Raw genomic sequence first — 14,485 nt, forward strand, 5'->3', positions numbered from 1 at the left:
GCGGAGGACTGTAGTGAAATGAGTCTGAAATCATTAGGTCGCTGGTTCAACTCCGGCTCGACGGAATTTTATAGGGTTGCAAAACCACTTTGAGGAAGTATCATTTCATGAAGAAATGGTAGTTAATCAGAGAAAGTCGTCACCAATAGACATATTTCGGTATTCTCTCAATTACGCAAGACCACTCAACATTCGATAGCGCAGTTGGTGGGGCAGAGGACTGTAATGAAAAGAGTCTGAATTCCTTTGGTCGTTGGTTCAACTCCGGCTAGAAGTTAATTCATAGAAGTGCAAAACCACTTTGAGGAATTATCATTTGGGGAAGAAATGGCAAATATTCAATCAGAGATAGTCGTATCCAGTTTATTTAGTATATGTACCCTCAATTACTCAAATTATCCCACCCTTCGATAGCTCAGTTGGTAGAGCGGAGGACTGTAGTGAAATGAGTCTGAAATCCTCAGGTCGCTGGTTCAACTCCGGCTCAAATTATCTCATCCTTCGATAGCTCAGTTGGGAGAGCGGAGGACTGTAGTGAAATGAGTCTGAAATCCTTAGGTCGCTTGTTCAACTCCGGCTCAAATTATCTCACCCTTCGATAGCTCAGTTGGTAGAGCAGAGGACTGTATTGGAATGAGTCTGAAATCCTTAGGTCGCTGGTTCAACTCCGGCTCGGAGGAATTTTATAGGGTTGCAAAACCACTTTGAGGAAGTATCATTTCATGAAGAAATGGTAGTTAATCAGAGAAAGTCGTTACCAATAGACATATTTAGGTTTTCTCTCAACCTTCGAAAGCGCAGTTGGTGGGGCAGAGGACTGTAATGAAAAGAGTCTGAAATCCATTGGTCGCTGGTTCAACTCCGGCTAGAAGGTAATTTATAGAAGGGCAAAACTCCTTTGAGGATTTATCATTTGGGGAAGAAATGGCAAATATTCAATCAGAGATAGTCGTATCCAGTTTATTTAGTATATGTACCCTCAATTACTCAAGTTATTTCACCCTTCGATAGCTTAGTTGGTAGAGCGGAGGACTGTAGTGAAATGAGTCTGAAAACCTTAGGTCGCTGGTTCAACTCCGGCTCGAAGGAATTTTATAGGGTTGCAAAACCACTTTGAGGAAGTATCATTTCATGAAGAAATGGTAGTTAATAAGAGAAAGTCGTTACCGATAGACATATTTCGGTATTCTCTCAATTACGCAAGACCACTCAACATTCGATAGCGCAGTTGGTGGGGCAGAGGACTGTAATGAAAAGAGTCTGAATTCCTTTGGTCGTTGGTTAAACTCCGGCTAGAAGTTAATTCATAGAAGTGCAAAACCACTTTGAGGAATTATCATTTGGGGAAGAAATGGCAAATATTCAATCAGAGATAGTCGTATCCAGTTTATTTAGTATATGTACCCTCAATTACTCAAATTGTCCCACCCTTCGATAGCTCAGTTGGTAGAGCGGAGGACTGTAGTGAAATGAGTCTGAAATCCTTAGGTCGCTGGTTCAACTCCGGCTCGGAGGAATTTTATAGGGTTGCAAAACCACTTTGAGGAAATATCATTTCATGAAGAAATGGTAGTTAATCAGAGAAAGTCGTTACCACTAGACATATTTAGGTTTTCTCTCAATTACGCAAGACCACTCAACCTTCGAAAGCGCAGTTGGTGGGGCAGCGGACTGTAATGAGATGAGTCTGAAATCCATTGGTCGCTGGTTCAACTCCTGCTAAAAGGTAATTTATAGAAGGGCAAAACCCCTTTGAGGATTTATCATTTGGGGAAGAAATGGCAAATATTCAATCAGAGATAGTCGTATCCAGTTTATTTAGTATATGTACCCTCAATTACTCAATTTATCTCACCCTTCGATAGCTCAGTTGGTAGAGCGGAGGAGTGTAGTGAAATGAGTCTGAAATCCTTAGGTCGCTGGTTCAACTCCGGCTCAAATTATCTCATCCTTCGATAGCTCAGTTGGGAGAGCAGAGGACTGTAGTGGAATAAGTCTGAAATCCTTAGGTCGCTTGTTCAACTCCGGCTCAAATTATCTCACCCTTCGATAGCTCAGTTGGTAGAGCGGAGGACTGTAGTGGAATGAGTCTGAAATCCTTAGGTCGCTGGTTCAACTCCGGCTCGAAGGAATTTTATAGGGTTGCAAAACCACTTTGAGGAAGTATCATTTCATGAAGAAATGGTAGTTAATCAGAGAAAGTCGTTACCAATAGACATATTTCGGTATTCTCTCAATTACGCAAGACCACTCAATCTTCGAAAGCGCAGTTGTTGGGGCAGAGGACTGTAATGAAAAGAGTCTGAAATCCATTGGTCGCTGGTTCAACCCCGGCTAGAAGGTAATTTATAGAAGGGCAAAACTCCTTTGAGGATTTATCATTTGGGGAAGAAATGGCAAATATTCAATCAGAGATAGTCGTATCCAGTTTATTTAGTATATGTACCCTCAATTACTCAAAATATCACACCCTTCGATAGCTCAGTTGGTAGAGCGGAGGACTGTAGTGAAATGAGTCTGAAATCCTTAGGTCGCTGGTTGAACTCCGGCTCGAAGGAATTTTATAGGGTTGCAAAACCACTTTGAGGAAGTATCATTTCATGAAGAAATGGTAGTTAATCAGAGAAAGTCGTTACCAATAGACATATTTCGGTATTCTCTCAATTACGCAAGACCACTCAACATTCGATAGCGCAGTTGGTGGGGCAGAGGACTGTAATGAAAAGAGTCAGAAATCCTTTGGTCGTTGGTTCAACTCCGGCTAGAAGTTAATTCATAGAAGTGCAAAACCACTTTGAGGAATAATCATTTGGGGAAGAAATTGAAACTGTTCAATCAGAGAATGTCGTTTCCAGTTTATTTAGTAGATTGTCTCTCAATTACACAGGGATTCTTAACCCTCGATAGCTCAGTTGGTAGAGCGGAGGACTGGTTTAACTCCGGCTAGAAGGTAATTTATAGAAGGGCAAAACTACCTTGAGGATTTATCATTTGGGGAAGAAATTGCAAATATTCAATCAGAGATAGTCGTATCCAGTTTATTTAGTATATGTACCCTCAATTACTCAAATTATCACACCCTTCGATAGCTCAGTTGGTAGAGCGGAGGACTGTAGTGGAATGAGTCTGAAATCCTTAGGTCGCTGGTTCAACTCCGGCTCGAAGGAATTTTATAGGGTTGCAAAACCACTTTGAGGAAGTATCATTTCATGAAGAAATGGTAGTTAATCAGAGAAAGTCGTTACCAATAGACATATTTCGGTATTCTCTCAATTACGCAAGACCACTCAATCTTCGAAAGCGCAGTTGGTGGGGCAGAGGACTGTAATGAAAAGAGTCTGAAATCCATTGGTCGCTGGTTCAACTCCGGCTAGAAGGTAATTTATAGAAGGGCAAAACTCCTTTGAGGATTTATCATTTGGGGAAGAAATGGCAAATATTCAATCAGAGATAGTCGTATCCAGTTTATTTAGTATATGTACCCTCAATTACTCAAACTATCACACCCTTCGATAGCTCAGTTGGTAGAGCGGAGGACTGTAGTGAAATGAGTCTGAAATCATTAGGTCGCTGGTTCAACTCCGGCTCGACGGAATTTTATAGGGTTGCAAAACCACTTTGAGGAAGTATCATTTCATGAAGAAATGGTAGTTAATCAGAGAAAGTCGTTACCAATAGACATATTTCGGTATTCTCTCAATTACGCAAGACCACTCAACATTCGATAGCGCAGTTGGTGGGGCAGAGGACTGTAATGAAAAGAGTCTGAATTCCTTTGGTCGTTGGTTCAACTCCGGCTAGAAGTTAATTCATAGAAGTGCAAAACCACTTTGAGGAATTATCATTTGGGGAAGAAATGGCAAATATTCAATCAGAGATAGTCGTATCCAGTTTATTTAGTATATGTACCCTCAATTACTCAAATTATCCCACCCTTCGATAGCTCAGTTGGTAGAGCGGAGGACTGTAGTGAAATGAGTCTGAAATCCTTAGGTCGCTTGTTCAACTCCGGCTCAAATTATCTCACCCTTCGATAGCTCAGTTGGTAGAGCAGAGGACTGTATTGGAATGAGTCTGAAATCCTTAGGTCGCTGGTTCAACTCCGGCTCGGAGGAATTTTATAGGGTTGCAAAACCACTTTGAGGAAGTATCATTTCATGAAGAAATGGTAGTTAAAGGTTGGGTAGGTGATTTGCGAAACGCCAGCAGATTTTGAAAATACACAACTCAAATGGTCCTACCCCCTCTCCTTCAACGCTGACTCTGACTCCACCCATTCCAAGTACCTGGACGCGCAATCATGCACGAGCGCGAACAGAGATGCGCGAGAGCGAGCCAGGCTAGCGTAGGTTTTCGTTTAACAACATGGCACTACATTCAGCTGTAAGTTGCACCCAGTACCGCGGGAAGTAGGAGTGCTGGGGGTGCTGCAACACCCCCTGTCCGAGGCCCTGTCTTATCACAGAAAACGATCATTTCTAAAAACTCCGGCCAAAGTGGAGATTTCTGAAAACGCCGGTTATGTGTTGTCGTGTCAACGGGGAGAAACGGGATTTTAGGTTCTGAAGCGTCACATTATGCACCAGGAAATGCTTAACGTCATGTGAGCGCCCGCTGTACCGTATTGGTCCGAATATAAACACAAACCCCATTGTAAGACGACCTATATTTGGAAAAAAGATTTGAAGACCAGCTCCGTTTTTTATGAATAAATAAATTGTATTAATTGAAATAATATACGAAAATAAAAAAGGCATCGAATAAAACACTGCATTGCCACTAAACAGTAGTGCAAATAGGCCGTACTGATGTGTACACCAAAGACTATTCCTGACACTCCTCTGCCCCGCTGTGTTCGCTCTGGCTGTGGTCGCTCCGAACTGTTTCGGCCCGTGGCAAAGCGAGTCATCCTCGCTGCTGTCCAAGGCATTTTGAGACGCAGCATTTATTTAATGCTCATATGACCTAGTGCTGAAAAAAGGTTATATGAAAAAGTGTGAGGGTAGCGGTGGTGCGCTAAACTTGTTCTGTGAGCAGCTGGATGTGAACGATCGATTTTCAACTGTCCGCGCATGCACTGGTGTAATTGAGCTGCGCTGCTATACATCTTTTTTTATCAATGTAACGAGTTGCGAGTCTAGTGCAGGCTGAGTTTTTTTTTTTCCCAGCACCCCCTGCTGAGAATACGTTCTCGCTGCAATGGTTGGACCAGATGTTATAAACATTAAACGGTCACATAAATCATTACTATTTTTAGAAAATGTATGTTTGTTTCATATAATTGTATTGGAAGTCCTGGTTTTCACTAGGGTTGCCGCGGTGCGGACATTTTCACACCGAGTAATACACTCGTCTCCACACCGGTATTACCGAGTATAAACGGTATAAACTTTGAAACTAGGTCAACCGCCACACAAGCATCGGTTTTTAGACCCTTCTCGTCCTTCAGTTGCCGCCAACGTTCGAAAGCAGCGCCTAGGATTATTCTTGATTTCAGTTTTTCTCTTTCAGCGTTTTTAATATCAATTACTCTCTGAAAAAGAGTTTTCCTTCTCTTTGCTGGTGGTGGTGGTGGTGGTGGAGATGGTGGCGTCTTGTCTGCCATGGAAATTGTCTTCTACTGCTAGGTCCAAATGTGGATTAACTAGTTCCAGTAGCTACCGCAGGATAACAACAAACAGGAGCTTGCTCTGGGTCACGAGCTCTGGGTCACGAGTACTGCACGAAGGGGTCGCGCGCGGGGCGCGGGGGAGGGGGAGTGCAGTACGACCGTTTGATTGACGTACTTACTGTCCAATGCAACTCGGTGGCAATGAAAATGATTGGCTGGAGTTTTTCGAGCCCTGCCCGTTCCACAGATGATTGACTTGTTTAATTTTCATGTCAGTACTTCTAACTCAGTGGCTGTAAGCGGGTTATGATAAGGATTTCAAGTAATTTTGCAAAAATGGCCAAAAAAGCAAATCACCTATACAACCTTTAATCAGAGAAAGTCGTTACCAATAGACATATTTAGGTTTTCTCTCAACCTTCGAAAGCGCAGTTGGTGGGGCAGAGGACTGTAATGAAAAGAGTCTGAAATCCATTGGTCGCTGGTTCAACTCCGGCTAGAAGGTAATTTATAGAAGGGCAAAACTCCTTTGAGGATTTATCATTTGGGGAAGAAATGGCAAATATTCAATCAGAGATAGTCGTATCCAGTTTATTTAGTATATGTACCCTCAATTACTCAAATTATTTCACACTTCGATAGCTTAGTTGGTAGAGCGGAGGACTGTAGTGAAATGAGTCTGAAAACCTTAGGTCGCTGGTTCAAATCCGGCTCGAAGGAATTTTATAGGGTTGCAAAACCACTTTGAGGAAGTATCATTTCATGAAGAAATGGTAGTTAATAAGAGAAAGTCGTTACCGATAGACATATTTCGGCATTCTCTCAATTACGCAAGACCACTCAACATTCGATAGCGCAGTTGGTGGGGCAGAGGACTGTAATGAAAAGAGTCTGAATTCCTTTGGTCGTTGGTTAAACTCCGGCTAGAAGTTAATTCATAGAAGTGCAAAACCACTTTGAGGAATTATCATTTGGGGAAGAAATGGCAAATATTCAATCAGAGATAGTCGTATCCAGTTTATTTAGTATATGTACCCTCAATTACTCAAATTGTCCCACCCTTCGATAGCTCAGTTGGTAGAGCGGAGGACTGTAGTGAAATGAGTCTGAAATCCTTAGGTCGCTGGTTCAACTCCGGCTCGAAGGAATTTTATAGGGTTGCAAAACCACTTTGAGGAAGTATCATTTCATGAAGAAATGGTAGTTAATCAGAGAAAGTCGTTACCACTAGACATATTTAGGTTTTCTCTCAATTACGCAAGACCACTCAACCTTCGAAAGCGCAGTTGGTGGGGCAGCGGACTGTAATGAGATGAGTCTGAAATCCATTGGTCGCTGGTTCAACTCCTGCTAAAAGGTAATTTATAGAAGGGCAAAACCCCTTTGAGGATTTATCATTTGGGGAAGAAATGGCAAATATTCAATCAGAGATAGTCGTATCCAGTTTATTTAGTATATGTACCCTCAATTACTCAATTTATCTCACCCTTCGATAGCTCAGTTGGTAGAGCGGAGGACTGTAGTGAAATGAGTCTGAAATCCTTAGGTCGCTGGTTCAACTCCGGCTCAAATTATCTCATCCTTCGATAGCTCAGTTGGGAGAGCGGAGGACTGTAGTGAAATGAGTCTGAAATCCTTAGGTCGCTGGTTCAACTCCGGCTAAAAGGTAATTTATAGAAGGGCAAAACTCCTTTGAGGATTTATCATTTGGGGAAGAAATGGCAAATATTCAATCAGAGATAGTCGTATCCAGTTTATTTAGTATATGTACCCTCAATTACTCAAATTATCTCACCCTTCGATAGCTCAGTTGGTAGAGCGGAGGACTGTAGTGAAATGAGTCTGAAATCCTTAGGTCGCTGGTTCAACTCCGGCTCAAAGGAATTTTATAGGGTTGCAAAACCACTTTGAGGAAGTATCATTTCATGAAGAAATGGTAGTTAATCAGAGAAAGTCGTTACCTATAGACACATTTAGGTTTTCTCTCAATTACGCAAGACCACTCAACTTTCGAAAGCGCAGTTGGTGGGGCAGAGGACTGTAATGAAAAGAGTCTGAAATCCATTGGTCGCTGGTTCAACTCCGGCTAGAAGGTAATTTATAGAAGGGCAAAACTCCTTTGAGGATTTATCATTTGGGGAAGAAATGGCAAATATTCAATCAGAGATAGTCGTATCCAGTTTATTTAGTATATGTACCTTCAATTACTCAAATTATCTCATCCTTCGATTGCTCAGTTGGTAGAGCGGAGGACTGTAGTGAAATGAGTCTGAAATCATTAGGTCGCTGGTTCAACTCCGGCTCGACGGAATTTTATAGGGTTGCAAAACCACTTTGAGGAAGTATCATTTCATGAAGAAATGGTAGTTAATCAGAGAAAGTCGTCACCAATAGACATATTTCGGTATTCTCTCAATTACGCAAGACCACTCAACATTCGATAGCGCAGTTGGTGGGGCAGAGGACTGTAATGAAAAGAGTCTGAATTCCTTTGGTCGTTGGTTCAACTCCGGCTAGAAGTTAATTCATAGAAGTGCAAAACCACTTTGAGGAATTATCATTTGGGGAAGAAATGGCAAATATTCAATCAGAGATAGTCGTATCCAGTTTATTTAGTATATGTACCCTCAATTACTCAAATTATCCCACCCTTCGATAGCTCAGTTGGTAGAGCGGAGGACTGTAGTGAAATGAGTCTGAAATCCTCAGGTCGCTGGTTCAACTCCGGCTCAAATTATCTCATCATTCGATAGCTCAGTTGGGAGAGCGGAGGACTGTAGTGAAATGAGTCTGAAATCCTTAGGTCGCTTGTTCAACTCCGGCTCAAATTATCTCACCCTTCGATAGCTCAGTTGGTAGAGCAGAGGACTGTATTGGAATGAGTCTGAAATCCTTAGGTCGCTGGTTCAACTCCGGCTCGGAGGAATTTTATAGGGTTGCAAAACCACTTTGAGGAAGTATCATTTCATGAAGAAATGGTAGTTAATCAGAGAAAGTCGTTACCAATAGACATATTTAGGTTTTCTCTCAACCTTCGAAAGCGCAGTTGGTGGGGCAGAGGACTGTAATGAAAAGAGTCTGAAATCCATTGGTCGCTGGTTCAACTCCGGCTAGAAGGTAATTTATAGAAGGGCAAAACTCCTTTGAGGATTTATCATTTGGGGAAGAAATGGCAAATATTCAATCAGAGATAGTCGTATCCAGTTTATTTAGTATATGTACCCTCAATTACTCAAGTTATTTCACCCTTCGATAGCTTAGTTGGTAGAGCGGAGGACTGTAGTGAAATGAGTCTGAAAACCTTAGGTCGCTGGTTCAACTCCGGCTCGAAGGAATTTTATAGGGTTGCAAAACCACTTTGAGGAAGTATCATTTCATGAAGAAATGGTAGTTAATAAGAGAAAGTCGTTACCGATAGACATATTTCGGTATTCTCTCAATTACGCAAGACCACTCAACATTCGATAGCGCAGTTGGTGGGGCAGAGGACTGTAATGAAAAGAGTCTGAATTCCTTTGGTCGTTGGTTAAACTCCGGCTAGAAGTTAATTCATAGAAGTGCAAAACCACTTTGAGGAATTATCATTTGGGGAAGAAATGGCAAATATTCAATCAGAGATAGTCGTATCCAGTTTATTTAGTATATGTACCCTCAATTACTCAAATTGTCTCACCCTTCGATAGCTCAGTTGGTAGAGCGGAGGACTGTAGTGAAATGAGTCTGAAATCCTTAGGTCGCTGGTTCAACTCCGGCTCGGAGGAATTTTATAGGGTTGCAAAACCACTTTGAGGAAGTATCATTTCATGAAGAAATGGTAGTTAATCAGAGAAAGTCGTTACCACTAGACATATTTAGGTTTTCTCTCAATTACGCAAGACCACTCAACCTTCGAAAGCGCAGTTGGTGGGGCAGCGGACTGTAATGAGATGAGTCTGAAATCCATTGGTCGCTGGTTCAACTCCTGCTAAAAGTTAATTTATAGAAGGGCAAAACCCCTTTGAGGATTTATCATTTGGGGAAGAAATGGCAAATATTCAATCAGAGATAGTCGTATCCAGTTTATTTAGTATATGTACCCTCAATTACTCAATTTATCTCACCCTTCGATAGCTCAGTTGGTAGAGCGGAGGAGTGTAGTGAAATGAGTCTGAAATCCTTAGGTCGCTGGTTCAACTCCGGCTCAAATTATCTCATCCTTCAATAGCTCAGTTGGGAGAGCGGAGGACTGTAGTGGAATAAGTCTGAAATCCTTAGGTCGCTTGTTCAACTCCGGCTCAAATTATCTCACCCTTCGATAGCTCAGTTGGTAGAGCGGAGGACTGTAGTGGAATGAGTCTGAAATCCTTAGGTCGCTGGTTCAACTCCGGCTCGAAGGAATTTTATAGGGTTGCAAAACCACTTTGAGGAAGTATCATTTCATGAAGAAATGGTAGTTAATCAGAGAAAGTCGTTACCAATAGACATATTTCGGTATTCTCTCAATTACGCAAGACCACTCAATCTTCGAAAGCGCAGTTGTTGGGGCAGAGGACTGTAATGAAAAGAGTCTGAAATCCATTGGTCGCTGGTTCAACCCCGGCTAGAAGGTAATTTATAGAAGGGCAAAACTCCTTTGAGGATTTATCATTTGGGGAAGAAATGGCAAATATTCAATCAGAGATAGTCGTATCCAGTTTATTTAGTATATGTACCCTCAATTACTCAAAATATCACACCCTTCGATAGCTCAGTTGGTAGAGCGGAGGACTGTAGTGACATGAGTCTGAAATCCTTAGGTCGCTGGTTCAACTCCGGCTCGAAGGAATTTTATAGGGTTGCAAAACCACTTTGAGGAAGTATCATTTCATGAAGAAATGGTAGTTAATCAGAGAAAGTCGTTACCAATAGACATATTTCGGTATTCTCTCAATTACGCAAGACCACTCAACATTCGATAGCGCAGTTGGTGGGGCAGAGGACTGTAATGAAAAGAGTCTGAAATCCTTTGGTCGTTGGTTCAACTCCGGCTAGAAGTTAATTCATAGAAGTGCAAAACCACTTTGAGGAATAATCATTTGGGGAAGAAATTGAAACTGTTCAATCAGAGAATGTCGTTTCCAGTTTATTTAGTAGATTGTCTCTCAATTACACAGGGATTCTTAACCCTCGATAGCTCAGTTGGTAGAGCGGAGGACTGGTTTAACTCCGGCTAGAAGGTAATTTATAGAAGGGCAAAACTACCTTGAGGATTTATCATTTGGGGAAGAAATTGCAAATATTCAATCAGAGATAGTCGTATCCAGTTTATTTAGTATATGTACCCTCAATTACTCAAATTATCACACCCTTCGATAGCTCAGTTGGTAGAGCGGAGGACTGTAGTGGAATGAGTCTGAAATCCTTAGGTCGCTGGTTCAACTCCGGCTCGAAGGAATTTTATAGGGTTGCAAAACCACTTTGAGGAAGTATCATTTCATGAAGAAATGGTAGTTAATCAGAGAAAGTCGTTACCAATAGACATATTTCGGTATTCTCTCAATTACGCAAGACCACTCAACATTCGAAAGCGCAGTTGGTGGGGCAGCGGACTGTAATGAAAAGAGTCTGAATTCCTTTGGTCGTTGGTTAAACTCCGGCTAGAAGTTAATTCATAGAAGTGCAAAACTCCTTTGAGGATTTATCATTTGGGGAAGAAATGGCAAATATTCAATCAGAGATAGTCGTATCCAGTTTATTTAGTATATGTACCCTCAATTACTCAAATTGTCCCACCCTTCGATAGCTCAGTTGGTAGAGCGGAGGACTGTAGTGAAATGAGTCTGAAATCCTTAGGTCGCTGGTTCAACTCCGGCTCGAAGGAATTTTATAGGGTTGCAAAACCACTTTGAGGAAGTATCATTTCATGAAGAAATGGTAGTTAATCAGAGAAAGTCGTTACCACTAGACATATTTAGGTTTTCTCTCAATTACGCAAGACCACTCAACCTTCGAAAGCGCAGTTGGTGGGGCAGCGGACTGTAATGAGATGAGTCTGAAATCCATTGGTCGCTGGTTCAACTCCTGCTAAAAGGTAATTTATAGAAGGGCAAAACCCCTTTGAGGATTTATCATTTGGGGAAGAAATGGCAAATATTCAATCAGAGATAGTCGTATCCAGTTTATTTAGTATATGTACCCTCAATTACTCAATTTATCTCACCCTTCGATAGCTCAGTTGGTAGAGCGGAGGACTGTAGTGAAATGAGTCTGAAATCCTTAGGTCGCTGGTTCAACTCCGGCTCAAATTATCTCATCCTTCGATAGCTCAGTTGGGAGAGCGGAGGACTGTAGTGAAATGAGTCTGAAATCCTTAGGTCGCTTGTTCAACTCCGGCTCAAATTATCTCACCCTTCGATAGCTCAGTTGGTAGAGCGGAGGAATGTAGTGGAATGAGTCTGAAATCCTTAGGTCGCTGGTTCAACTCCGGCTCGAAGGAATTTTATAGGGTTGCAAAACCACTTTGAGGAAGTATCATTTCATGAAGAAATGGTAGTTAATCAGAGAAAGTCGTTACCAATAGACATATTTCGGTATTCTCTCAATTACGCAAGACCACTCAATCTTCGCAAGCGCAGTTGGTGGGGCAGAGGACTGTAATGAAAAGAGTCTGAAATCCATTGGTCGCTGGTTCAACTCCGGCTAGAAGGTAATTTATAGAAGGGCAAAACTCCTTTGAGGATTTATCATTTGGGGAAGAAATGGCAAATATTCAATCAGAGATAGTCGTATCCAGTTTATTTAGTATATGTACCCTCAATTACTCAAAATATCACACCCTTCGATAGCTCAGTTGGTAGAGCGGAGGACTGTAGTGAAATGAGTCTGAAATCCTTAGGTCGCTGGTTCAACTCCGGCTCGAAGGAATTTTATAGGGTTGCAAAACCACTTTGAGGAAGTATCATTTCATGAAGAAATGGTAGTTAATCAGAGAAAGTCGTTACCAATAGACATATTTCGGTATTCTCTCAATTACGCAAGACCACTCAACATTCGATAGCGCAGTTGGTGGGGCAGAGGACTGTAATGAAAAGAGTCTGAATTCCTTTGGTCGTTGGTTCAACTCCGGCTAGAAGTTAATTCATAGAAGTGCAAAACCACTTTGAGGAATTATCATTTGGGGAAGAAATGGCAAATATTCAATCAGAGATAGTCGTATCCAGTTTATTTAGTATATGTACCCTCAATTACTCAAATTATCCCACCTTTCGATAGCTCAGTTGGTAGAGCGGAGGACTGGTTTAACTCCGGCTAGAAGGTAATTTATAGAAGGGCAAAACTACTTTGAGGATTTATCATTTGGGGAAGAAATTGCAAATATTCAATCAGAGATAGTCGTATCCAGTTTATTTAGTATATGTACCCTCAATTACTCAAATTATCACACCCTTCGATAGCTCAGTTGGTAGAGCGGAGGACTGTAGTGGAATGAGTCTGAAATCCTTAGGTCGCTGGTTCAACTCCGGCTCGAAGGAATTTTATAGGGTTGCAAAACCACTTTGAGGAAGTATCATTTCATGAAGAAATGGTAGTTAATCAGAGAAAGTCGTTACCAATAGACATATTTCGGTATTCTCTCAATTACGCAAGACCACTCAATCTTCGAAAGCGCAGTTGGTGGGGCAGAGGACTGTAATGAAAAGAGTCTGAAATCCATTGGTCGCTGGTTCAACTTAGGCTAGAAGGTAATTTATAGAAGGGCAAAACTCCTTTGAGGATTTATCATTTGGGGAAGAAATGGCAAATATTCAATCAGAGATAGTCGTATCCAGTTTATTTAGTATATGTACCCTCAATTACTCAAATTATCACACCCTTCGATAGCTCAGTTGGTAGAGCGGAGGACTGTAGTGGAATGAGTCTGAAATCCGTAGGTCACTGGTTCAACTCCGTCTCGAAGGAATTTTATAGGGTTGCAAAACCACTTTGAGGAAGTATCATTTCATGAAGAAATGGTAGTTAATCAGAGAAAGTCGTTACCACTAGACATATTTAGGTTTTCTCTCAATTACGCAAGACCACTCAACCTTCGAAAGCGCAGTTGGTGGGGCAGCGGACTGTAATGAGATGAGTCTGAAATCCATTGGTCGCTGGTTCAACTCCGGCTAAAAGGTAATTTATAGAAGGGCAAAACTCCTTTGAGGATTTATCATTTGGGGAAGAAATGGCAAATATTCAATCAGAGATAGTCGTATCCAGTTTATTTAGTATATGTACCCTCAATTACTCAAATTATCTCACCCTTCGATAGCTCAGTTGGTAGAGCGGAGGACTGTAGTGAAATGAGTCTGAAATCCTTAGGTCGCTGGTTCAACTCCGGCTCGAAGGAATTTTATAGGGTTGCAAAACCACTTTGAGGAAGTATCATTTCATGAAGAAATGGTAGTTAATCAGAGAAAGTCGTTACCTATAGACACATTTAGGTTTTCTCTCAATTACGCAAGACCACTCAACTTTCGAAAGCGCAGTTGGTGGGGCAGAGGACTGTAATGAAAAGAGTCTGAAATCCATTGGTCGCTGGTTCAACTCCGGCTAGAAGGTAATTTATAGAAGGGCAAAACTCCTTTGAGGATTTATCATTTGGGGAAGAAATGGCAAATATTCATTCAGAGATAGTCGTATCCAGTTTATTTAGTATATGTACCTTCAATTACTCAAATTATCTCATCCTTCGATTGCTCAGTTGGTAGAGCGGAGGACTGTAGTGAAATGAGTCTGAAATCATTAGGTCGCTGGTTCAACTCCGGCTCGACGGAATTTTATAGGGTTGCAAAACCACTTTGAGGAAGTATCATTTCATGAAGAAATGGTAGTTAATCAGAGAAAGTCGTTACCAATAGACATATTTCGGTATTCTCT

The 14,485-nt window shown here is 41.5% G+C and overlaps 12 non-coding genes across 12 annotated transcripts; all 12 read left to right on the top strand.

Moving 5' to 3' along the window:
- The first annotated feature begins 1,428 nt into the window (after positions 1-1,428).
- On the top strand, positions 1,429-1,516 carry trnay-gua (transfer RNA tyrosine (anticodon GUA)). The gene is given in 2 exon segments: positions 1,429-1,465; positions 1,481-1,516. It is a non-coding gene; the product is annotated as a tRNA-Tyr (tRNA).
- A 527-nt stretch (positions 1,517-2,043) lies between these two features.
- trnay-gua (transfer RNA tyrosine (anticodon GUA)) lies at positions 2,044-2,131 on the top strand. Its single transcript is given in 2 exon segments — positions 2,044-2,080; positions 2,096-2,131. It is a non-coding gene; the product is annotated as a tRNA-Tyr (tRNA).
- Positions 2,132-3,079: 948 nt separating this feature from the next.
- trnay-gua (transfer RNA tyrosine (anticodon GUA)) lies at positions 3,080-3,167 on the top strand. Its single transcript is given in 2 exon segments — positions 3,080-3,116; positions 3,132-3,167. It is a non-coding gene; the product is annotated as a tRNA-Tyr (tRNA).
- Positions 3,168-6,670: 3,503 nt separating this feature from the next.
- Positions 6,671-6,758, top strand: trnay-gua (transfer RNA tyrosine (anticodon GUA)). Its single transcript is given in 2 exon segments — positions 6,671-6,707; positions 6,723-6,758. It is a non-coding gene; the product is annotated as a tRNA-Tyr (tRNA).
- A 2,526-nt stretch (positions 6,759-9,284) lies between these two features.
- Positions 9,285-9,372, top strand: trnay-gua (transfer RNA tyrosine (anticodon GUA)). Its single transcript is given in 2 exon segments — positions 9,285-9,321; positions 9,337-9,372. It is a non-coding gene; the product is annotated as a tRNA-Tyr (tRNA).
- A 527-nt stretch (positions 9,373-9,899) lies between these two features.
- On the top strand, positions 9,900-9,987 carry trnay-gua (transfer RNA tyrosine (anticodon GUA)). The gene is given in 2 exon segments: positions 9,900-9,936; positions 9,952-9,987. It is a non-coding gene; the product is annotated as a tRNA-Tyr (tRNA).
- A 339-nt stretch (positions 9,988-10,326) lies between these two features.
- On the top strand, positions 10,327-10,414 carry trnay-gua (transfer RNA tyrosine (anticodon GUA)). Its single transcript is given in 2 exon segments — positions 10,327-10,363; positions 10,379-10,414. It is a non-coding gene; the product is annotated as a tRNA-Tyr (tRNA).
- Positions 10,415-10,935: 521 nt separating this feature from the next.
- Positions 10,936-11,023, top strand: trnay-gua (transfer RNA tyrosine (anticodon GUA)). The gene is given in 2 exon segments: positions 10,936-10,972; positions 10,988-11,023. It is a non-coding gene; the product is annotated as a tRNA-Tyr (tRNA).
- A 339-nt stretch (positions 11,024-11,362) lies between these two features.
- Positions 11,363-11,450, top strand: trnay-gua (transfer RNA tyrosine (anticodon GUA)). The gene is given in 2 exon segments: positions 11,363-11,399; positions 11,415-11,450. It is a non-coding gene; the product is annotated as a tRNA-Tyr (tRNA).
- Positions 11,451-12,404: 954 nt separating this feature from the next.
- On the top strand, positions 12,405-12,492 carry trnay-gua (transfer RNA tyrosine (anticodon GUA)). The gene is given in 2 exon segments: positions 12,405-12,441; positions 12,457-12,492. It is a non-coding gene; the product is annotated as a tRNA-Tyr (tRNA).
- A 521-nt stretch (positions 12,493-13,013) lies between these two features.
- Positions 13,014-13,101, top strand: trnay-gua (transfer RNA tyrosine (anticodon GUA)). Its single transcript is given in 2 exon segments — positions 13,014-13,050; positions 13,066-13,101. It is a non-coding gene; the product is annotated as a tRNA-Tyr (tRNA).
- Positions 13,102-13,867: 766 nt separating this feature from the next.
- Positions 13,868-13,955, top strand: trnay-gua (transfer RNA tyrosine (anticodon GUA)). The gene is given in 2 exon segments: positions 13,868-13,904; positions 13,920-13,955. It is a non-coding gene; the product is annotated as a tRNA-Tyr (tRNA).
- The last annotated feature ends 530 nt before the right edge of the window (positions 13,956-14,485 follow it).

Source organism: Gadus morhua, chromosome 22 (assembly GCF_902167405.1).
Source record: "Gadus morhua chromosome 22, gadMor3.0, whole genome shotgun sequence".
NCBI classification, from domain to species: Eukaryota; Metazoa; Chordata; class Actinopteri; order Gadiformes; family Gadidae; genus Gadus; species Gadus morhua.